The following is a 24,268-nucleotide window of genomic DNA, read 5'->3' on the forward strand; positions in this document are numbered from 1 at the left end:
CCTAAAATGTGGTTCCCATTGCTTTCAAGGCAAATTCTTGAGCCAGAATATAAGGTTCTTTGTGCCCTGACAACTGCAAAGCTCTCCAATATCATCTCTTGCAGTTTTCCATGTAGACTTCACTCCATAGCAGCTTACTGGAAGTTGCTTAAAGCACCAGATTATTACACAGATCCTCACTTTATGTGCTATTCCCTCTTTCTCTAATATTCTTCCATTCTAGTTCCCCTGGCTCAGTTGATAGCTTCTTAATACACTTAGATTGCTCAGGAAATGTTAGCAGTCATTATTATTGCTGTTTTGTTGTTGTCTCCCCTTCAGTATCTCAGGCTATTTGGTACCCTTCCTCTGCGTTTTCATACTAAACCTGTAACACAGCATTCATCGTACTATATTGTAATTGACTACCAGTTTTTCTTTCTTTCTTTCTTTCTTTTTTTTTTTTTTTTTGACAGGCAGAGTGGACAGTGAGAGAGAGAGACAGAGAGAAAGGTCTTCCTTTGCCGTTGGTTCACCCTCCAATGGCCGCCGTGGCCGGCGCGCTGTGGTTTTTCTTACCAACAAGATCAGAATTCTGCTTTTCTCACTTGCATTTATCTTTCGAGACCCTGAGGGAATTTGGATTTGCCATTTCTGTTTAAAATAATAATAATAATTTCTGTTTAAAATAATCAGCAATTTCCAGTAAAATGATGGCAATGTTGGGGATGATGATGATGATGAAAACAACAACACTGACAGCTGCATTTATTAAGTTCTATGTGTTAGGTATCCTCTAAATGTTTTCCATTATAATCTTATTACTAATGTAATTTAATGGTTGGGGAAACTAAAACCAAGAAAGTTAAGAACCATAGCCAATTCACCTAGTTCATTATGATTGGTGGAGCCAGGACCTGAATACATGAACTAGGACTTTAGAGACCACAAAATAGGGAACTTACTCTCCATGTCCTGATATTGGCCCTATTCCTATTACTTTATGAAGGAGGAAGCCTGGAATGTCAATTCAAAACATTTATTATTTATACACTTTGCTTCGGATTGAATTAGGTATTTTTTTAAAAGATGTATTTATTTTTCTTGAAAGTCAGAGTTACACAGAGAGAGGAGAAGCAGAGAGAGAGAGAATCTTCCATCTGCTGGTTCACTCCCCAGATGGCCGCAATAGGCCAGAGCCATGCCAGTCTGAAGTCAGGAGCCAGGAGCTTTTTCCAGGTCTCCCACGTGGGTGCAAGGCCCAAGGACTTGGGCCATCTTCTACTGCTCTCCCAGGCCATAGCAGAGAGCTGGATCGGAAGTAGAACAGCCAAGCCTCGAACCAGTGCCCATAGGGGATGCTGGAACCACAAGCAGCAGCTTTACCCGCTACACCACAGTGCCGGCCCCATGAATTAGGTATTTGAATTAAAATAGTCTTCCCTTGAGTTAACCTCCTAGAAAAGGAAATAATATATGAGCATACCTCAGTAACTAGGAAAGACATTATAAATGCTTAAATTTACAAGTTTAAGTGCTTAAACTTACAACTGCTGTGAAAATTGAAAAGATAGAGTTTGACTTGCTTAGGAAAGCCCAGGGAATTTATTTTGGAGGAGATAGCATTTGATATGTGCCTGAGCATCTGAGTCCTAATGGGTGAATATAGCAGAAGGATGAAGAGTGTATGGGATTTGAAAGGTACATGTAGGGAATAGAGCAACAACCTGTTATTACAAAGATTCATGGTAAAGGAAAACAAAAGCAAGAGACCTCCGCAGAGCCTTTCTTCCCACAGGAAGGGAAGAGGGGAGTACATTGACTTGTGACTCATGATCTCTTTGCTGGCATGCAGGCATCTGTGGAATTAAGAAAGGGATGCCCAACAAGCTTCAAACTGACATGTTTCTCTCCACCAAGTTCAGCCCATTCTCATATTAGTTGGTACTCTCTATCTATATCTACTTATATGAACAAAGAATTGAGTCTTTTGAATGGTAGCTTAATAACCCAAATTAGAGTCAGCTATCCTGATGCTTTATATTTGAACACAGTGTGGTTCTAGTCTTGAAATGGCTATTCAGTGCTGCTCCTGCCCAGACAGCAGAGCAGTAACCCTAACTCTCTGCAGACTTTTCGGAATACTCAAATGCTTGTATTCAGTTTTTATATCCCTTTATTTTAATATAAAACTATTTTTGCATATATTTTTAGGTAAAATAACTAATGATCATAGACGATCTGAAGTGGCCAGCTCCAATGTGGCTACTTTAATGAATATGTCAACCTCATAAAAATGCCTTTTAATTTATGAGTACATAAAAATTGTATTGAAATAATCTGACTTACCACTTTTTTGATGCCTTGCATATAGAGGATGCTTAATAAATAGCATTTGTAATTCAGTAAACACACATACAAATAAGTATTTGATTGAAAACTTCCTTTTCTAGTGTTACTCTCTGTTAGGAATAAGAGAATTAAAGATTCCTCTGTATTATTCAGTATAAGTAATTCTGGCAGCTGCAACAAACCAAATCTGATCTCAGAGGGTTTACAAAACAAACACTTGCTTCTTGTTCTTGCTACAGTTCAACACGGATCAGTGTGAGAGGACTTTGGGAGGGAGTATGTTGTGTAACACATAGTTATTCAGGAACCCAGACTTCTTCCATCTACTGCCCTTGCTTGCATAAGGCTTCAAAGTTTTGAAGTCCTCCACTTGAAACTCAGCATGTGGTTGAGAAGACAAGTAGAGGAAAGGAGAGAGGGAGGCAGGGAGGGAGGGAGAGAGAGAGAGATTATGAGAATAAATGAATTTGAATAAGCAAGGGAGATTTTGAGAACCAGGCCTGGAAGTAGCACATATGACCTCTGCCCAAATTCCATTGGCTAGAACGAGTTATATGGCACTAAGTGCAAGGGAGCCAGGAAATGCTGTTTTCTTGTGTGTCCAGCAGAAAAATGAAATGATTTAGTGAATGTATACCATTGTCTCCACTATAGCCTTTATCCCCTTCTTTATTTCTATTAGTGTGAGTATTTTGAAAGTTTCAAAGCCTCTACAATTCTTAGATGTCAAGGAGCTGCATACTAGGTCAGAGGAGAGTTTTGGGGATACACAAATAATAGCAGTTTTCACATCTTGCACTGCCCACTTTTTCCTTGCCCATGATTTTCTGTAGCTGTTTCCTATTCAGTTCATTTTGAAAACATTCATTGAGATCCTACCACAATCCAAGCACTGTCCTAGGGCCTGTGGAATCCATGATGAGTAAGACAGTCTCTGTCTTCAAGATGCCCAGTCTAGTGTGATCCTCTCCTACCCATGACCAAACATTGACTCCAAAGGTCTTCTCTGGTGTTTTCCCCCTCTTAACATCTCCAAGCTCCTTCAGAGAAAATAGGTCATCTCTTTCCCTACCAGCTCTACACAGCAACTCTCTGCTAGTGGAGTCCTAATGGTTTTTCCAACAACACTAGTTTTTCCAAATTCCTTCTTCAAATATCACTGGAATTAACTCTGAGAGATAAGTCTAGATAACATTACCCAGCACAACATCCTTCATGTTACGGAGGTTCTCTCTAGATTGTGTCCTAAGGTGTGACCCAGTCTCACTGGTGTTCCCTAGCACAAGGGAAAGTCTCCTATTTCCTGAGTTCCTCTGATTGTCCTGAGGCTCACAGTGAAAGTCGTTGCATGCTTTCTAAGGGAATCTGTTCCTGAGTAACTAGATTTTTCAACAGCCCTAAGTTCCCCTTAGAGAAAAGAGGCACTTAGTGCAAATCAGGTTCCCAACCCAGCCCCTGATACCTCTTTTCCCCACAGGAGAAATGCAAACTAAAGTTTGTAATAACCTGAGGTTGTGTATATGTGTGTGAATGTAGCTATCATCTTCATTTAAACACAGACTGTATATGTGTATATGGATGTGTAAAATGAAAATTTATATGTAAATTTAACACATGTATAGATTTATTTATTTCTATTTTATATATGCTCATATACATGAAACAAGAAATTGTAAAGCATTTTTAACAGAATGACTTAAGCCTGTTTAAAATAAGTTTACCAGAGCAACACACATTTTTTAAACAAAGTCTTTAAAACACTAAAGACGCCAAATATCTCCAAATGAATTTTCTGGAAGAAGTCTCAAAACTTTGTCTCCAATCATTCCCTATCAAACTGGGAAGGAGGAGATGTTTTATTTCAGTGAGTGTACCTCTACCCTTCTTCATTTTGAATATATTAAAAATTCTTAAAATATCTTTTTCTGCATAATTCCTTTGAATGCTAAATTCTCACTACATCTAAAGTATTATAAGAGAAGCTACAGTTGTCCTCAAGGAAGAGATCAAAGAAGGGAAAAACCTATCAATGAGTACAATATAATTCAAAACCTCTTAAAATGTCCCCAAGTATGGAGGGACTTTCCAGGAAAATCTCTGAGAAATGGATATTTTTGATCTTGCTTTATCTTACACAGGAAACCAATCTCCAGGTATTCCTTCTTATAATTCCTTTACAAGTTTCCTCCTCAGGAATTCCTAAAGTACCTTACTCAAGAGGCATATAGATTTCCCAGTTAGAAAGTTATGGGGGAATGGCATGAGCATGTATCTCGAGAATGTTTACTTGTGTAGTCCCAACATTAGCTATCTATATACTTACACCACCAAGACAACCACATTGTTTAGTGATAAACTGCACAACAGTGAAATTACATCGCCCTTCTTAGACATAAAGCAAACACAAGCATAATTACTATTGTCAATGAGCTAACAATCTAGAATTAGAAGCTCTGATTGAAATGTAAGCTCTACCTGAGGCGGCCTCATTCACCACTCAATCCCTATTGCCTAGAGCGGTATCTGTTATATGGTAAAGTCCTCAAGAACAATTTGTTGAGTGAATGGAGATCAAAGCACGGAGCAATGTGTCATCAAGTGTTAAAACTTTAAGGATAGCAAGAATATCCAAGCCTCTCCCAAGATGGGAAAGTTGAGCAGAGCCATGAAGAATGGTAGAGAGCAGAAGAGTGGGGAAACCAAGCAAAGACAAAAGATGGAAGAAGTGGCTCTGGAAGCATTGAGCAGCATGCAGTGGGAAGATGGGCTTGACTCCTGTGTAGAGAATTAGAAACCAGTAGGTCCAGTGTTGGGGTATAAATTTAGACACATTTTCTGGGTTGGCATCCCACTCTGTCATTTACTGAGGAAATAGATAAATAACCTCTTTTAGCATCATTTCATATCTATAATTTGGAGCAAATACATCAAACATATATCAAATAAAAATCCAGAGGATATTACAGGTGAAAATGTATAAAAGTCTTATTTTTAAAATGGCCTTATTTTTAAAATGGCCTTATTTTTAAAATGGCATTATTATTGCTATAATTTATGATGACAATATTCTGATTGGCCTTTTGATCCTTGTGGTTATCTGAGAGGAAAAAAATGGTACATAAAATGGCCCTGGGATGCATGTTTGGGAAAAAATATGTTAAAAAGATGAAATCTAGTGACTTAGTGCTTATTGGATAATTTCAAGACAGGACAAGTAAGAAAAATTTTTAAGATTCTTAAGTATTAGTAACAACTCAAGTTAAATTTGTGTGATTAATTAATTTAAATTATTGTGAACTGTATGCATTCATTTCACAAAGTTATTGTGTGGGAAGTGAATCCATTCATTCACTGAGTCAGCAAAAAGAAACTTGATTAAAATAATACTCAACTACATTTGGGTTTTTAAGGAAAGGCAAAGCCTTATTATTAATGTTTCTTGGCATGTGTGATATTCCTCATCTTCAGAGAACTTGACAAGCATTGATTTTAAACTACTTTTCAAGCATATTCTCAAATTAAAGTCATTGTTTCCGAGTATGCCTAAAAGCAGAAAGATTTGCTGCTTGTCACATTAAAAAAAAAACTACTGAAGAAGCAGAGGTGGAAATCTCATATTTATAAAGTAGAGATGGTTGGAAATGATGGCATTGTCTTAAAACAAATTTGGTCAATACAGTTTGCCCATGGTTGATCAAATTGGATACAGTTTAAGCAAATATAAAGCACTCCTATCGCTTCCCTATACTGAGTCCAAAGTAGGCATCGCTAATCAATCACAATTCTTTCCACCTGAGTCCTCATTACATTACAGGAACATAGGTAATTGGGGAAGGAACTAAATTCTTTACCAACCCCCAGGACTTCATGGGTCAATGACTCACACCTCCAGCCAAGCTGAGGTCTCACAGCTCCAGCTGGACAGCTCCTTGCCAACCAACAATCGTGATTGACAGCTGCAGTCAGACCTGCTGTTGACAGCACCTCATAGACCTGTGGGGGTCAGTGATTGACAGCTCCAAGCAATTCTCTTTTGGACAGCCTCAGCTGACACCACAGGATAGCCTGGCTCAGCCCACGTGACAAATCCCCTTCTGTGAAACATCCAAATTCCCTTCCCTTTCTTTGCACAAGCCAAACCTCCCATTTTGTGCACCATGCGAGCCCACCTCCCATACAAGCCCCACCCCTTTCTGAGTAGTGGGAACCCAAGTTCCACAGTGTTGAGAACTTCCAACAAGCCTAACTGGAAATATCCAGCATGACTGCAGGACGTGTCCCCTTGATAACCTTTTTGGTCATTGTAATAACATTACTGTTGAGGGACACACTGACTCCCATCATGTACCAGACCTTTCCTAAAAAGGAAATGAAAAAGAGCAATGCTCAGCCCTGTCCCAACACCTGCTATTGAATATTCAACTGGGCCTCAGTACTGAGTACTAAGGCACAGTCCCATGGCCTTTTGCTGTCTTCATAAGTTTGGAGAGTGATAAAGGCAGCCCTCTGGTCATTCCAATTGACCCCAGGCTGGTTACACCAGGTTTCCTTAGGTGTAGGTCCCTACGAAGTCTCAAGAGGGTACAGCAAGCCCATTAAAAGCCCACAGTGACCCATGTCAAAATGAGTCTGACCCCCTAGAGCCTACGTTTCAGCCTGATGCCAGGCAAGTCTGGAAGCTCAGGCTGTAGCACCAGCTGGGGGCCAGAGGCCTTTTGACTTTATCAGTGCCCAATCTCAGCATGGTAGGCAAAGCTCTGAGCTCAGAGACATCTTCTACCTGGCTGGAGTTTTACATTCTATGAACCATTAGGGCAGGGATGGCAGAGGCCAGCTGGCAGTGGAGGCTCTAAGTACTCGCTCCACAAGTGTGGGTCTGGGGGTGGAGGCAGAGGCAGGGAGGCCCAGCCTGACTGAAATTTTTCTCAGTGGACCAGGTTAGGGATTTCAGTTCACCCTCCTTTTCCACGTTGTGTTTGTTGGAGTTTGGCAGGGGTGCCACAGGCACCTTTCTTTCTTGCTTTCTTCAAAATGACTTTTCTTGTGATTATCACAAAGAGAGGCACTGGTTTCTCACCTGGCTTCTTTTAGCTCTTGTGAAAGTGCCATGGTGTGTGTACAGCTGTTCACATTGGTGTCTCTCCAGGAAGGAGGTTACCAGAGCCTCTTACTCAGTTGCCGTCTTGGTTCTTCAAGAGGGTTGAGGGGGATAAGCCAGATGGTCTACAGAGTACCAGCACTGTGCCTAGACATGGTCAGGGCTGGGCAGATTCTGTCCAGGATGATTACTCGTAAGCTCAGCTGACTGTGCTAGTGTCCTGTTGCCACTGCAACAAATCACCACAGACAGGAGCATTAAATCACACAAATTTGTTGCTTTACAGTTCTGAAGGTCAAGTCAGAAGACAGCTTCACTGAGCTAACATTAAGATGTTAGCTGGGGTAGATTCTTGGAGAGCCTGAGGGAAAATCCATTTCTACGCCCTCTTCAGCTTCTGATGTCTGTGCCCCTCCCTCCATACCCAGTGCCTCGGCCCAATCTCTGATTTCATCATTACATCGCCGCCTTCTTTGCCTCCTAAGTCCCTCTTAAGAACCCTTGTGGATACAGTGGATCTACTCAGATAACCCAGGATAATCCTCCATCTCAAAAAACTTTTAAAGACTTGTTTTATTTAGGTACTTGCTCCACTTCAATCCCTGAGGCCCTATGTACAGACAGGAGAAGAGGAACTTTATTTCTTGCTCTCCTCCTGCTTGGACAGAGTCTTGATGAACTCTTTCTTGGCCTGAAGGTTCCCATCATGGCACTTGTGTTCTTCCTTGGTCTTAGATCTGCAGGCCTCAGCCTGGTCAGTGAGGAGCTGCTTGTAGGCCTTGTCTGCTTTCAGCTTATGGTTGTTTTCCATGAGAATCCACTTCTTTTTGAACACGTTTCCCTTCACCTTCAGATACAGGATGTGAGGCACGTGGCTGTCAAACTTGTTAAATTCACAGTACCTTCTGAGTGGCTGCTGCAGAATCTGCATCCTCCTCATCTGGCATTTGAGCATTGGCTGTTCCCTTTCTCTAACCTATGCCTACATCCCTGCCTTTTCCTTGTGTTGAGATGCTTTTCCAGCATTGAGCCTTTCCTCGAACAGTCACAGACTTGCATATGATCATCCTGTATTTGATCAGTTTCCAGATGGGCTGACAGGGGTTGGGACTGGCAATTTCATTGGTTTCATTGGAGTCCAACCAGACCTTCTTTTTGCCATGGTACAAGACACTGCAGGTAATCAAAAGGGCCTGGAGTGGTGGGGGAGGAGAGTCAAAGGGGCCTCATCACAAACTTTTTAACCATCACATCTGCAAAGTCCCTTTTGTCATAAAAGGATAAGCTAATATTCATGGGCTCTGAGGATTAGAACATAAACATCATTGGGAGCCATCATACAACATTGACTAATCAGATCATAGAACACAGTCAATATAACCTCCATATTGCTATCATGAAGAGTGGTGAGAATAAACTCCAAGGACATGAGAGCTTGAGATGCTAATAAACAAATGAGTTTAGAAATCCCAAGAGCTTTTTTCTGTAACATCCATTTTCTCTTTCCACCTCTATCTTATCTCTACTTCTTTAGGAAAGAAGATGGAATTCAATAACATGGAATAGAAGAACAATGATCCTAAAACTCAGATTGACCTGGGTTCACATTCCAACTCTGCAACCTGATGACTATCTGGGTTATCTTGGGAAAAATTGCGTGGTTACCTTGGGTTTATTCCCCAGAAGCATTTTGAGGGATCTGAGAAGGCACTGTCAGGGAGTAAGGAAATGAGTAGAGGAATAGAAGGAAGCAAACACACAGTGCTATCAAGCAGACTCTTCCTGGGGGCCATGGGATCTGGGAAACAGCTTAGTGTGGGGAGCAACTCGGACTAGACTAAGTTACTGGAATTAAGACTTATTCTATGCATCTGCTCTCCCACAATATGGCACTGAGAAGGGAGTAACAACTTCTACGCAGCTGCCTCTCACCAACTTGAGTGATGACCTGCAGGAGCTGATCTTGCTCCTGATTGGAGGAGAGCAGCGTACTTGGCGTGTGGGTAGCAGAGTTGGGATTGGTGGAAGAGGACTATAAAGGAAGAGAGAGACAACATGCACCAGGAACATCTAAGAGGAACATCTATCTGAAGGAACACCTGTGCAGCCCCCGAGAGAGCCGGCTGGCGGTGTGCCGCTCCCCCGCGGAAGTGGGGAAAGTGGCCAGGGGGAACCGCCCTTCCACGGAGGTGGAAGGGTCGGTAGCCAACCCGGGAAGAACCAGCAGCAAACCCGGGGAGGGCCGAGCAGACAAAAGAACAGCGCAGGGTCCTGTGTCGTTCCTCCACGAAGACGGGGAGCGACATAATGGTGCCGTGACTCGGATAGGAAGCCTAGGCAGGGTTCTGTGTCGTTCCTCCACAAAGAGGGGGAGCGACATAATGGTGCCGTGACTCGGATATGAAGCCTAGGCAGGGTTCTGTGTCGTTCCTCCACGAAGAGGGGGAGCGACATAATGGTGCCGTGACTCGGATAGGAAGCCTAGGCAGGGTTTAGTGTCGTTCCCCCATGAAGAGGGGGAGCGACACTTAGTACAGCCTCAAAGGTGCTCCACCTGCAGGGGGGAAACTTGTCTTCCAAGGCCTTGTCTCCGGCACTTCCAGCTTGCTCCCCACTTGCCCCAAGGATGTACAGCTTTCTGGGATGAACGCTGAGTTCCCCAGGCCTGTGAGTGGACTGTCCCTGGATTCTGCTGGCTGACTGCTCTGAAAACAGAGGACCTTCATACTCACCAGCAGGGATTTTCATGAGAATCGTTGATCATGTATTAAAACACTTAATAGTATATTTGACACACAGTAATCACTCAATATCTGGTGGCAGTTAAATGATGATATTGAAGGTTTCCTTTTGATTCCTGCTTGTGAATTTAGTTTGCACTTGGAATGATGACTTGACATTTCTATGCCCAAGTTTTTCTCTCTAAAATCAGGGAGGATGGTAAATAATCCATGTCATTTCCATGTAAATTCTTACGATCAATAATCTGCTACTTCATGGTTTGCTTCCTCAAGTCCTCTGGTACTAGACTTTCCCACTGGTCTCTGTGCTGTTGATCATGAGCTGACTTCAGTTGATCTCATGTGTGACTGTTAGGTCCTTTTTGGCAAATGATGGTAGCCTCTGAAGGAGTTTTGAGGTAAGTTACTTAGTTGATTGACAACTTCTTTACCTAGGATATAATGAACAGAAATCTCAGACAAAGATTATCACATGTAAGGCATCCATTTAAGTAAGCATTTATTAGCAAGTGAGCGTAATTATAGAGGTGACTTGTTTAGTAAACTTGAGCCTTCGCCAGGTCTATAATTTTTTTTTTTTTTTTTGGCTAGGCAAAGTTAGACAGTGAGAGAGACAGAGACAGAGAGAGTTATAGACAGAGAGAGACAGAGAGAAAGGTCTTCCTTCTGTTGGTTCACCCCCTCAATGGCCGCCACTGCCGGCGCTGTGCCGATCCAAAGCCAGGAGCCAGGTAATTCCTCCCAGCCTCCCATGTGGGTGCAGGGACCCAAGCACTTGGGCCATCCTCCGCTGCCCTCCAAGGCCACAGCAGAGAGCTGGACTGGAAGAGGAGCAACCGGGACTAGTACCCAGTGCCCCAAACGGGACTAGAACCCGGGGTGCCAGTGCTGCAGGCGGAGGATTAGCCAAGTGAGCCACGGCACCGGCCAACCAGGTCTATATTTTTAGAGGCTCTGACCCCTGTATTGCACAAAATAGTCACTGATGACCTTCATGCAGATTTCAGGGACAGGATTCTGTCCCTATGGCTAGCATCAGGGGCTCAGGATCCAATGTTCTTGGCTGGGCACAGGACCTTTTAGGGATTTAGCCCAGGTCACGATCCCTGGGAGAAAAGGTTACAGGACTAGTTGGATTCTTCTGCCCTGGTGAAGCTGTTATGGAGAATGTCTCTGAAATACTTCTGGCCAATTCACATATAATGAATACTTTCAATTTCACTAACGAGAGCCCTTTTCAAACATTCACTCAGCCACACAACAGACTATTAATTTCATCAGAAAAAAAATTTTATTTTTAATATGTTAATTGGCAAAGCATTGCTTGGGGGTTGAGATACAGATAACAGAAACCCATGGCAGGCAATTAGCAAAACCACCCTTTCTTTCTGCTTTCCTGATTAGCATGTAGGCAGTACCTCCAGGTTGTGGCTTAACCTAAGTAATGACTTAATAGTATCACACTCAAATACTGAAGTGTTAGTGTTTTTTTAATTGCAGTGAAATATACATGACATACATTTTACCCTCTTAGCCATTGGCTTATTTCACTTAGTATAGTCTTCAGGGTTCATCCATGTTGTAGTGTGTATCAGAATTTCATTTCAAGACTAAATAATACTCCATTGTATGTTAATGCCACATTTTGTTTATTAATCTATCAATGAGCATTAGAATAGTTGCTATAAACACTGGTGTACAAATACATGCTGAAAAATTTTGAAGGAAATTGCAAACATAAAAATCTGATGATTTTACTAGGAACTTAAGTAACTAGGCAGATAATATAAGCAGAATATGGCCTCACACTTAGTATTATTGCAGTTTAGTAAGGCACGTGTAACTTCTGTACTTCAGTACAGCTGAAAACATTGTCTAACAGGATTTCAGAAAGAAACAGTTTGAATGAAATTCTTTGTTAGCATTATAAGACAGATTTTATATTTCAGATCCCAAATAGTTTTCTAAAAATATTATTCATCCTATAGCTGTTTAGGTTCCCATAAGGCACTTTCATGCTGCAAGAATCAGACAAATTTCCACAGATATTTGGTCATTGTGCTTGGTTTCCAGGATACAGTTGCATTAAATAGTGTGTTCTGCAACCCTCAACCTTCATCACTATGTGCTGAAATGTGACCTCGTCTTCCTCACTGCTCAGAAGGCACAATAGTCTAGATTTATATTAATCTCTCCCTGTAAGACCATGACTGCGGAAAGTGTTGACCCTGGACTCTGGTGATGGCTAGAAATGAACCACATGGATTGCATGGCAGCAGACATTGGAGGGTTTGGATTCTGCACACCACAGATTGGCTGTTTCTTTGATTTACATGTGTGAATAAATGTATCTGCGATATTAAGAAAACCAAGGGCAAGGCACTGTGCTTACGTACACGTTGTCAGAAAGCCTCTGCATAGACTTCTGGACCTGTCCTTGGCATGTTCCAGATGAGTTCCTGGGTTCTGACCCTGTCTCTTCCAGTGATGGACTGAAAGGCCTTGACTTTGATCATACATTGATTAACAGTTTTATTGAGAGAATGTACTATGTGTCAGGTACTCTTAAGGGGCACACGATGCCCAAGTGAATGGAACAAACTTTCCTGCTTTCATGGCTCTCAGAATCTAAGGCTGTTTCTGATATGGTAGCCATTAGCCACATGTGGCTATAGAAATTAAAATATAAATTCATTAAAATTACGTAAAATTTTTAAAAATTCATTTTTTTCTCTGGCACTAGCCACATTTCAAGTGTTCAGTAGCCACATGTGACTGATGGCTATTCTCTTGAGCAGTGAAGATTCGGAACATTTCTGTCATCACCGAAAGTTCTATTGGATGATGATATGGGGAAAACAGGTAATAAGTATGCAATATTGAAAATGATATAAAAAAATGAGAAAAGTAGAGGAAAAGGATAAGGTGAATTCAGAGTGGCAAGGGTGGTTGTAGTATTAAGCAGAGTGGTCAGTGTAGGTCTTTCTGAGAAGGTGAGATTTAAGCAGAGACTTAAAGAAGGCTAGTGTGTCAGTTGTGCAGATACTGAGTGAGGAGTGTTCCAGGGAGACTGAACAGCCAGAGCAACATGCTACGTCAGGAATGTGTTTGACATGTTTCAGGAATGGACCAAAATAGCTCGACTGAGTGAGCAAGGGAAGAAACATAGCAAAAGAAGAGAGCAGAGTTACAGGGTCTAGTCAGTGTAGGCCATCGAACACAGTTAATGGCTTTTACAGTTCTGAGTGACAAGGCAGCCCACTGCAGGATTTGAGCAGAGCAGTGACATGAGCTGTCCTGTTGGGATGGCACTAGACTGATTAGAGGGACCTGCAAGAAGACTATTGCATAGTCCACAGAGGACGTGATTGGAGCTTGGAACAGGGTGCAATAGCAGTGGAAGTGGAAAGAAAGAAATGGTCATGTTTGGATATATTTGTATACAGAGCTGATGTTTCCTGATAAACTGGAAGAGTGAAAATTAACTCCAAAAAGGCTCCAAGGTTTCTACTCTAAAACTTCTTTTATTGACCAATGTGGACTTACAATGATCAACTTTCTTGTGCCTCCAGAACCTAATTCTCTTTTCTCTGACTTCCACACCCTTGACCCTCCCCCCTCACTTCATCCCCACCTCTGGCCAGGACCCATTCCAAATGTTCTCATAGCCACCACATACTTTTATTCTCCATACCTCGCTAGTCCCCAGCCTTGCAACCATCTGCATTATTGGTCTGTGCTTTATAACACTCGGAATTTCTCCACCCATCTCAGGCAAACCCCCTTTCCAGATCTCTGTTGTGCCACGTCATGCTCCTCACAGCACAGCCCCACCTCTGTACCATGTTCCTCCTGATGTATTGAGACATTCAGAACAGCCTTCATGAGCATTCATGCTTTTCTCTCCACTGGCCTTCACAGAATCACTTAGTCCTCCATGCTCCTTCCCCCTCCTAACGGTGCACAGCCCAGGGCTACCACAATATTGCTCTGTGAATGATCTCTGTTCCGTATCTCTTCCTCAGTGATTCTGCCTTTGGTCTACAACATGCTGCAGAGGAATGCTATTTTCAGAAAATTCTCTCTGCTTTTCAGTCTCCTTAAATGATTCTAGATCATTGGTAGATCCTATGGAATCTGTAGTCAGAGCTTTGGCTCCTCTTACTCCACTCACTCTTGTGACCCCGGCCTACCCTTCTGGATTTACCTCTCATTCCCCACACAACCATTCCCAAACTACAGGAACTTCCCAGTTCACTGCCTTCTCCCTCTGTTTCATGCCCCCACTGTCTTTCCCTCAGCCATTCTCTAAGGGTCACTCTTTATGTGGCCTACTCAACCCAGCCCTTCGACAAAGCAATGCTGTCCTTCTACCCAATTCCTAGGTGTTTTTTTCCTCCATTTTTTTTTTTACTGAGAAACAATTGGCACCCAATTTGATAATCTTGTGGGCTGTGTACCCACAATTCCAGCCAAAATAGAGTACCTCTAGCACCCCAGACATTTTCCTCATTCTGTTTCCCCATCAATCCCTAATCTCACCCAAAGGCAACCTCTATTCTGATATTTATCTTCAGAGATCAATACTGCCTGTGTATGAACTTCACATAGATGGAACCCTACGTGGTTCATTGTGTCATGTTCCATTTATTTATTTATTTATCTATTTATTTATTTATTTGACAGAGTTATAGAAGAGAGGCAGCGGCTGAGAGAAGGAGATCTTCCATTCCCTGGTTCGCGATGGCCAGGGCTGGGCCAGACCGAAGCCAGGAGCTTCATCTGGGTCTCCCATGTGGCTTCAGGGGCCCCAAGACTTGGGACTTCTTCCACTGATTTCCCAGGCAAATGAGCAGGGAGCTGGATCAGAAGTGGAGCAGCCAGGACTCAAACTGATACCCGTGTAGGATGCCAGGGCTGCAGGTAGTGGCTTTACCACAGTGTTGGCCCCCTTTGTCATGTCTCAGCCCTGTATCCTGGCTGTGAAATTCACCCATGGTTTTGCATTTGTCAGTACTTCATTCCTTTTGATTGCTAAGTGCCATCCCAATGTATAAATATACCACAGTTTGTTTTCCCAGTTTTCTGTGCAGCTTGTTTTCCCCGTTTCAGCATTTATGCATTGAAGTGCTAAGCTCATTCTTATCCAAGGTCTCCATGGGCATATGTTTTAATTTTTTTTCTTGGGAAAATATTTAGAGGTGAGATTGCTGTGTCAGAGGATGATGTATGTTTAGTTCTGTAAGAATCTGCCAAGCTGTTTTCCAAGGTGATTTTTACCCTGTTTTCATTCTTTGCCTCCCCACCAGCGGTGCGTGTGGGTTCTAGTTCCTCTGCATGCCTCTTAATTGTGTGTCCTCACTTAATGCTTTTCTTGGACACTGTTGCTCTGTCTTCCTGCAGCTTGCAGCATCTTACTTCATCTCCTCCTCCACTTGAACTTTGGAAGGCTGCAGTTGAGCCTCCATCATCTTTGTACCCCATGACTGGTCCTCCTCAAGGGATGGTTCCCCTAAATCTGTATAGAACAGAATGAAACGGAACCCTATAAGGGAGCCAGGGCCAAAGAATTCTGTAGAGACAGCTGAGTGGCCCAAGAAAATCAATATGGTCGGACTCCTCTGGAAGTGTATTACAGTACTGCAGTTTGAATGCCTGGCTCCTATGGCCGTTCGTTACAGTCTTCAGGAAAGGCTTTTTATCAGATTCATAGTGGCAAGTGATACAAATTATTGGATTTCTTTTCCAACATAAAAAATAGCTATTTGCAGCCTTTTGAAACTGGGTAAATGAGCCATTGATCTTACCTGTGGAACACTGCAGGGTATTTTTGTCCTGTCTTAACTTCCAATATTCTATGATGAGAGCCTGCCTCTCCAGCCATGCTGACCCAATCATCATTCCCTGCACGTTTCTTGCCCATATCCTCCTTCATGCCTTTCCTACAGGATGAGGAAAATCCTAGCTTCAAATGCCCTCCCTTTTTCACTCCTAGATGCTAAATCACCAAGGCCTGGCACAAATGCAATATCTCTCTGAAGCTTTCCCAGCTGCTTTGTCTCTCAGTAACTGTTCTCACCCATGAATTATTAGAACCTTCCCAGGCCGGGGTGATGGTACCCATCCTAGCTTCCAGGGTCTCCAGAATAATAGAAGCACCCCAGGGCAGAAGAGAACTCCTTACATGACAAGTGTACCCTAAAATGTATGTGGCTGTGTCCCAGAGAGCCAGCTGCAATTCAAGCCTCTCTTTTGATGTCCCTTGTTCAAAATGAGCCACTCCACTTCTTGCCAACACCATCAGCCTCCTGCCATCATCTTGAAGCAATAAATTGCTTCAGACCATGTTTCATCACTCACCAGCTGGTCAAGAGCCCAAGTTGTGTTCAAGAGCACATGTTAAAATGTTCAGATCTCTGGGCATGTGGGAAGGCACTGAGTAATAGGGCTCTGCCTTATGTCGTCAGCATGGGCAATTCATTTTCCAAAGGAGACACAGAAATATTTGGCTTACATTTTGCAAATATCTTGAACAAGACCAGGGTGGGGTACAAACACACAGCTTTTGTTTTCTCTTGCTCTCTCAAAACCAGCCAGCACCCTGTCTGGTATCCCAGGTGTCTTACTGAAAGTAGAGTCTTTTCTTACAACTCCCATTGTCCACTTTGGACTCCAGAAAATCCTGCATCTTTAATCCTAGAAAATGCACCTTCCCATGTCTCCTTATTCTGCCCTTCTCATTATGGTCCTCCACTGCCTCCCTACCTCCTATTCACCACAAAAATCCATTTATTCATTAAAAAATATTTCACAAGTTTTTTTGCTAGACACTCTGGTAGGAGTTAGAAGTCAAAAAATAGCCAAGACAGATATAACATGTACTTCTGGGACTTGTATTTTACTGGCAATATGGAAACACAAAGAGGCAACTAGAAAATGCTGTCTAGATTGCTCCCTAGTAGAAGTGTGGGATCTGTGAGGACACAAGAGAGAACATTGTGTCCAGGCTCAGGAGGTCTGGGGAGGCCTCAAAAAAAAAAAAAAAAAAAAAAAAAAAAAAAAAAAGAGGTGGCCTATCAGCTGAGAAGAGTTGCCAGAACTCCAAAGAGACAGGAAGGTGGAGTGGGGTAGTGCATGCAGAGGATGTACAATGAATGGTACTTCAGAAACTTCACGGAAAATTCTAATTAAACGATAAGTTAATTTTGGTGCAAAATAATTGTGATAATCCTACATAGATTTTTTTTTACGTAATACACAGTTTTCATGAACTTTTTGAAGTACTCTCATAGGTGGAGACACTCAGAAGCTATGGGAACAAGGCACAGGAAGGAGACAAAAGCAATCTATTGTGTTTAGAAAGCAGAACACAGGAGGGAATGGGGAATGTGAAGCTTGAAAGCAAGTATGTTTAAAAACATGTTGCCATACTGGGTCTTCCGGTAAGTTCTGAACTTGACATAGCGAAGGGCAGCCATTCAGAAGCTTAAGTAAGGAGGCAAGAGGGCCTGTTTGGTGCTTGGAAAGTAGGATTAACAGCATGGAACAGGGGCCAGCGCTGTGGCGTAGCGGGTAAAGCTGCCGCCTGCAGTGCTAGCATCCCATATGGGCACGGATTCGAGTCCCGACTGCTCCACTTTCAATCCAGCTCTCTGCTATGGCCTGGGAAAGCAGTACAAAGTGGCACAAGTCCTTGGGCCCCTGCACTCACATGGGAGACCTGGAAGAATCTCCTGGCTCTTGGCTTTGGATCGGCACAGCTCTGGCAGTGGCGGCCAATTGGGGAGTGAACCAGCGGATGGAAGACCTCTCTCTCTCTCACTCTCTCTCTCTCTCTCTCTCTGTCTCTCCTTCTCCCTCTGTGTAACTCTGACTTTCAAATAAGTAAATAAATATTAAAAATAAAACGTGTAACAGGCAGGAAGACAAGGAAAGACAAGATGATGTCCTCACTGGAGGAGACAGGGCAGAAGAAGATGGATGGACGAACAAGGTCACGGGAGAGGAGAAGGTAGAGGGTTGAGCTCACCTCTCAGGCTTTCTGGAGAATTCACAGAAGTAAGGAAAACAAGGAGCTTCAGGTTTGGGGGTGGGGGCAAGCCATCCTTCAAGTAGTTTGATATGGATCTGGAGCCTGGCAGAGGTCTGGGCTAGTGGGGTCATAAGACATCAGTACTTTGATAGCAGTGATGCCCTAGTAGTGGATTGGGTACCCTAGGAGTAGAAGGGGCCCAAGACCACTGAGAAACAGGCAGATGGAGAGAAGCCCAGAGAGAAGACTGAAGGGGGGCAGCCAGGAAGCAGGGGCAGCCAGGAGAGGAAATCATCTTGGTGGGAGCTCAGGGGAGCTCAGATGGCTAACCAAGTCCAGTTTCCCAGATGGACACATTTAAAGGTGAGGCTGGCAAGTGGAATTGCAGGGGATAATGAGGGTGAAACAGATTGAAAAATGAGTGGGAAATAAGGAAAAGGAAAGAGCAAGCAAGGAAACTCAAAAGGTTTGACTGTAAAGGGAGGAGACATAAAGAGTAATAGCTAAGAACAGCATGAAATAAAAGAATGCTTTTTAAACATACAAGAAACATAAGCAAAACCTTAATGAGTTTCAGAATGAGGTAAAAGGATGAATGATTGAAATTTGTGGTGAAAAGCTAAATAGGATACAAAGCAAATACTGAGAATATAGGCATGATATATGATAGAATATGAACACTTAATTACAGATGTCTATGACAGTGGGCCAAACACCAGTTTGGAAAAAGACTAGACAATTCAGCTCCATGTGGTGGAGGCAGCATAGCAGGCAGGTCCTAGAGCACACCCCTGCTTTCTTTCGCTAGCTAAGGGGGCCTTGGGCAGGTTATGTAATCTCTCCACAAGAAATGGAGAAAATCCCACCTGCCTCCCAGTGAGGCAGATCCTCAGGAACTGTTAGCCTTCATCATCTATCAGAGCCCAAAGTAGAGGGAAAGAAACTAGCTGGGAACTTTTCAACCAGGCTGCTAAAGATACTGAAACCATGACCTTGTGCTGTTGTTTTGTAAGTTGTTGAAACTCAGATCTGTCCTTATGAGCCAGACCTGCCGGCTCCGTCTGTAGAAACACTTCTGTTTGTCCTGCTTGGCCCCAGCACTGGCAACACAGCATCCATCATGAAGGCGGTATGGTGCATGCACAACCAAGAAATGTCTTTTGGGCTCCTACCCTGTTTCATTCCAGAGCTTTCCATCTGGTTTTCAAATGAGATGTCCCTGTTCAGGAGGGATGCCAAATGCTGAGAATTTCACAGCGCTCCCAACCTCAGGCGCCAGCTCTTTGTAATTGCAGTGGTGATGATTTGAATTGTCTTCCAAAGAGGCCTCATGTGTTTGTCAAACACCTACATGTCCATGTCGGTGGAGCTGAAATTATAGGAGAAGAGAAATGCAAGGGTATGTTCTGAAGTAGCTGGCACATGGTTGGTGACCCCTAAGTGCTGGTTTCCTTTCTGGAAGGTGCCAAGAGTGCATTCTCATAAGACAATATGGTAGGGAGGAAGCCATAAGAACATGTAATTTGCCCTCACTTTTTGACTCTACTGTTGAGCAACCATGTGAACTGGGGCTTTGACCTATCTTCTTGAGCTTTCTGTACTCACCTGTGAATGAAGCCTGATGCTTGCCACCAACCAGTGTGTCTTTTTTTTTAACTTTTATTTAATGAATATAAATTTCCAAAGTACAGCTTATAGATTACAATGGCTACCCCCCCCCATAACTTCCCTCCCACCTGCAACCCTCCCCTTTCCCGCTCCCTCTCCCCTTCCATTCACATCAAGATTCATTTTCAATTCTCTTTATATACAGAAGATCAGTTTAGCATATATTAAGTAAAGATTTCAACAGTTTGCACCCACATAGAAACACAAAGTGAAAAATACTGTTTGAGTACTAGTTATAGCACTAAATCACAATGTACAGCACATTACGGACAGAGATCCTACATGAGGAGTAAGTGCACAGTGACTCCTGTTGTTGACTTAACAAATTGATACACTTGTTTCTGGCATCAGTAATCACCCTAGGCTCTTGTCATGAGTTGCCAAGGCTATGGAAGCCTTATGAGTTCACCGACTCAGGACTGAATTAGACAGTGTGTGGACGTACCGGGCACCCAGTAGGTATGCAGTGTTTTTTCTGCTCCCTAATCTGTGTCCCTGTTTTGACTACTAGATAACAATGTTCATAAATTTCCTCCTGTCAAGTCAAGTCTTCAGTCATCCCACACTGCATGAATGTGATACCATCACCCAAACCCGTCGCTGTCTTTTCAGGCACCAGGAGAGCTCTGGGTGACTGCAATAGAGACGTTATTGCTGGCTGTCACTACTGAACTGGTGCACTCCTTCACTTGGCAGTGAAATGTGTGCAGGCCTTTTCTTTTCTCTGGCTGAACATTTTGCAATCTCCTGTGAAAACAATGCCCTCGTTTTGTTTCCTCTCTCTGACCTGTCTCTCCTCCTCCTTCCCTGTTTCCTAAACCTCTTCTTGTTTCCCTGTATTGTTTGCTTAATGGGCAGTTTAATGAGTGTAGCATTTCCATTTTTGAAATGCACAGAGCAGAAGGCAGAACTTGGATTTCTTCCTGGGCAGTTTCCATCCGCAGCCCTCCTTTACAGCCTTCTCCCTTCGTTTCCATTTGCAACACGTCTGAAATTTGCTGAACCAGAAAGGGGAGGAAAGAGGTATGAGAAGAGCAGCAATCTGCCTCCTCATTGTTTCAGGAAGAGCTTATTACCATCCTGTTCACTGAAAGAGACCAAGAGCTCTAAAAGATGCCAGGGTGCCCCTCCTATTTGCACAAAGCCCAAGGCCCTGAGCACACAGTGCATGACAGAATCTAATTACCGAGATAATTATTGTTACCTGCACTGCCCAACTGTTGTGCTTTGTAATCAAAACTATATTGGCAGGTGTGAGTCTGAACCCGCTGGAACTCAGGGAAGCTACTGAAGGCTTATCAACCTGAGGCAGTTTTACTCCAGCCACTGGGCCTGTGTTGCACAGAGTCTGTTACCAGGCTGTTTGAGGATCTGGAGAAAACACCGGAGCAGCTTGGCGAGCACAGAGCCATGAGTCACCGGGTACAGACCTCCTCAGCTGACCCTTGTCTAGCGCTCGTGTTGCTGAAACTGGACTTCACGGCAGTTTCAAAAAAGCTCCATGCCAATGTTGAATTTGTTCTCCAAATGGTTGATCATTTGCTGACTTAGCTTTCATTTGGCATTCAGTGGAAGATAAATTGATTTTCTCTGAGCATGGACAGGCTGTGCGCATTTGGTGGGGACACTGTGTGCTAAGTCTGATGTAGATATGTGCTCATGCCCATTGCTACCTGCTTCATGTTCATTCTGGCGCAGAGCTACAAATGGCTCTCTGTTCCCATCTCAGCAACTCTAGTTAATTTATGCCTTTACCTGTGTGCTGTAGCACAAGGAGGAAATTGAATTTCTACTCTAAGAATCAAGTTTATGAAAAAATAAAATGGCATGGTAATAATTGGTTGTAAAAATGCTTAAGGAAATTCCAAGTGAAAAACAAGGTACACATTGCCAAAGAGGAAGAAGAATTAGGGAATAAAGACAAAGGACTCTTGAGAGAGTAGACTAACAAGGAAAAATGGATGAGGTTGACAGAAGTTGTCAGGTTGGAAATGGAAAGGGAGTCAAGGAAAAGGAAGGGAAGGAAAGAGAAAGAAAAAGAAATGACATGGACTTGAGTGATGGATTCAGTGTAAGAATTATGGAGGGAAAAGTCAGAGACATTAGGTCTTTAACAATTACAGGTTGTCAGTGGCCAGGGGAGGAAGTGGAGAGGGGCTAGATACATCCCTTATGACGCTGGAGGTCTGGATTCCTCAGGACAGTGTCCCCTGTGTATGATAATTAAGACTCCTAGCCAGACTCATTACTGTGTTTGGCCAGCCTGTAATGGCAATAGAATTCGCTGATGCATACTTAAACTGAATGTTGTTAACGAGTCTTAAATACAGTCACAAACTGTAACTAAAAATTAGAATGCACTGATGACTGTTTCTATAGGAAAAGTCTGTAAATCGTTCCTCTTGCTGTTTCCCAAAATTTTCAGTCATTTGTGGTTCTTGATGCTAGCTAGTATGTGAGCAACTGAGCCTTGCTGGATGATGAGGCTCCTCTTGGTATTTACTTTTAACCCTTTCCTGGGCTGGGAGAATGAAGTCCTCTGGCAGGAACATGGACAGTTTCCTTACCTTATCAGAAACAAAGGAACTTGTAAAGGATCAGCAGCAACTCCTTCTGCCGGAGCTGGGAAATCCAGAGATGGTCGTCTCAACCAATCCCAGTTTGCAAGACCAACATTCTCTGAGGCAGACAGACAGGATGCGAGTCCTCGAAGGAATCCAGGGAAAGTGTCATTGGCCTGTGAGCTCAGACCAGAGTCTGGAAACAGCTCCGCCTCTGAGGCCTGCTCTGTTGAGGGCAGGACTTGATGCTCACCAGGCACTTGTGGGTAGTTCTCCACGTCAGCACTAACTGCAGCTACGCGCCCTCAGCTGCCTTCTGCCGTGGCTGGAATATGCCCCATTTGTGTATGTTTCTTAGGGTAAGTGATCTTCAACAGTGAGTGGGAGACGGCGCAGTAATTATCCAGATGGATTTATATTCGTGTTTGGGCAGTCTTTCATATATTTAATAGAATTGGGTCTGGCCTGGTTTTCTAAAAAACCATGAAGCCCTTTTAGGCTCAAGTGTTGCTAGAAACTAGACAGCCCCTCTGTTCCCCTCTCCCGTTCCTCAGTCGCTGTTCCAGATAAGGATCCTCACCTCCAGGAGTGCAGAGTCATGACAATGGTCGGTTCATTCAACGGGGAGAGTGACCAGCTCATTCCAGTTCACCTAGGATGCTTCTGAGTTCAGCAGTGAGCGTTCCACGTGCCAGGTGTATTAGTCAGCTTCTTGATAACTTACAATACTGAGAGGAGCTTCTTGTGAGGAAAGGGTTTATTCTGGACGACAGTTTGGAGGATCAGGTATCTGACAAAGGCTGGCCATGGCAGAGGTTGTGTGTAGGAACAATCTCTTAGCAAGTCAGGAAGCAGAGAGAGAGGCTGGGCTGAACTTGACTTAAATAGTCAACCTGCTCCTGAGAACTGCCTTCTGAGGACAAGCCCCAGTGAACCCAAGACCTTCCACCAGGCCCACCTCTCAGAGGCCATCCACCCTTAACCCGTCAACCATCAACATGAGACTACATAGTTTAAACACCTGCTTGAGCCAAATCCCATCAATCCACACTCAGTCCCAAATAAACCAGGACAGTTGGTCACCCTGACATTTATTGTGTTCTGCTAGAGTTGGAGAAGGCCCTACAAATCATAATGATCCCATCCACTCATTTTAAAGGCCTGGCTGAAGCCCAGGAGTCCTCTTTATCAATTCACTTTTCTTGTGACTCACACATTCCTTGTACTAGAAGATAATTAAATACTATGATCAAAGATTTTATCTGAAGACTATATTAAAGAATAAAATTAGGGGCCAGCATTGTGATATACTTGGTTAAGCAGACATCTGCGATGCTGGGAACACATATGGGAATCCATATGAGCACTGGTTCGGGGTCCGGCTGCTCTACTTCTGATCCAGCTCCCTGCTAATGTGCCTGAAAAAGCAGGAGAGGACGGCCCAAGTGCTTGGCCTCTGCACCCACATGGGAGACCCAGAGGAAGCTCCTGGCTCTGCCCCAGCCACTGCAGCCATTTGGGGAATGCAGATGGTAGACCTTTGTATCTCCTCCCCCCAGTTCTGACTTTCAAGTAAATAAATAAATAAATGTAAAAATGTGCAATAAAATTAATGTATTATATTGTACTAATAAGGATCTTATCATACAGGCTAGAATTTGAAAATTAGACAGTCAAAAAGAGTAAATAAAATATCATATATTTTGTATCTGGATACTTCTTAGAACATCAAAGAGATAATTTATAAAATGGTATCGTTGGTGGCTGGTGTTGTGGCAGAGTGGTTTAGACCATCACATACAATGCTGGCATCCTATCAGGGTGCCAGTTTGAGTCC

The 24,268-nt window shown here is 43.3% G+C and overlaps 1 protein-coding gene, 1 long non-coding RNA gene and 1 pseudogene across 2 annotated transcripts in view; 1 reads left to right on the forward strand and 2 right to left on the reverse strand.

The window, feature by feature from the left end:
* CPQ (carboxypeptidase Q) overlaps positions 1-24,268 on the forward strand; it is a gene marked incomplete at its 5' end in the record, with an annotated part of 478,153 nt that overhangs the window by 416,350 nt on the left and 37,535 nt on the right.
* LOC108176545 (large ribosomal subunit protein eL19-like) lies at positions 2,043-15,654 on the reverse strand (annotated as a pseudogene).
* LOC127490739 (uncharacterized) lies at positions 16,926-22,720 on the reverse strand. Its single transcript, XR_007919122.2, has 2 exons — positions 22,438-22,720; positions 16,926-19,571 (listed from the first exon to the last, which is right to left on the reverse strand). It is a non-coding gene; the product is annotated as an uncharacterized lncRNA (long non-coding RNA).

Source organism: Oryctolagus cuniculus, chromosome 6, assembly GCF_964237555.1.
Source record: "Oryctolagus cuniculus chromosome 6, mOryCun1.1, whole genome shotgun sequence".
Taxonomy (NCBI): Eukaryota; Metazoa; Chordata; class Mammalia; order Lagomorpha; family Leporidae; genus Oryctolagus; species Oryctolagus cuniculus.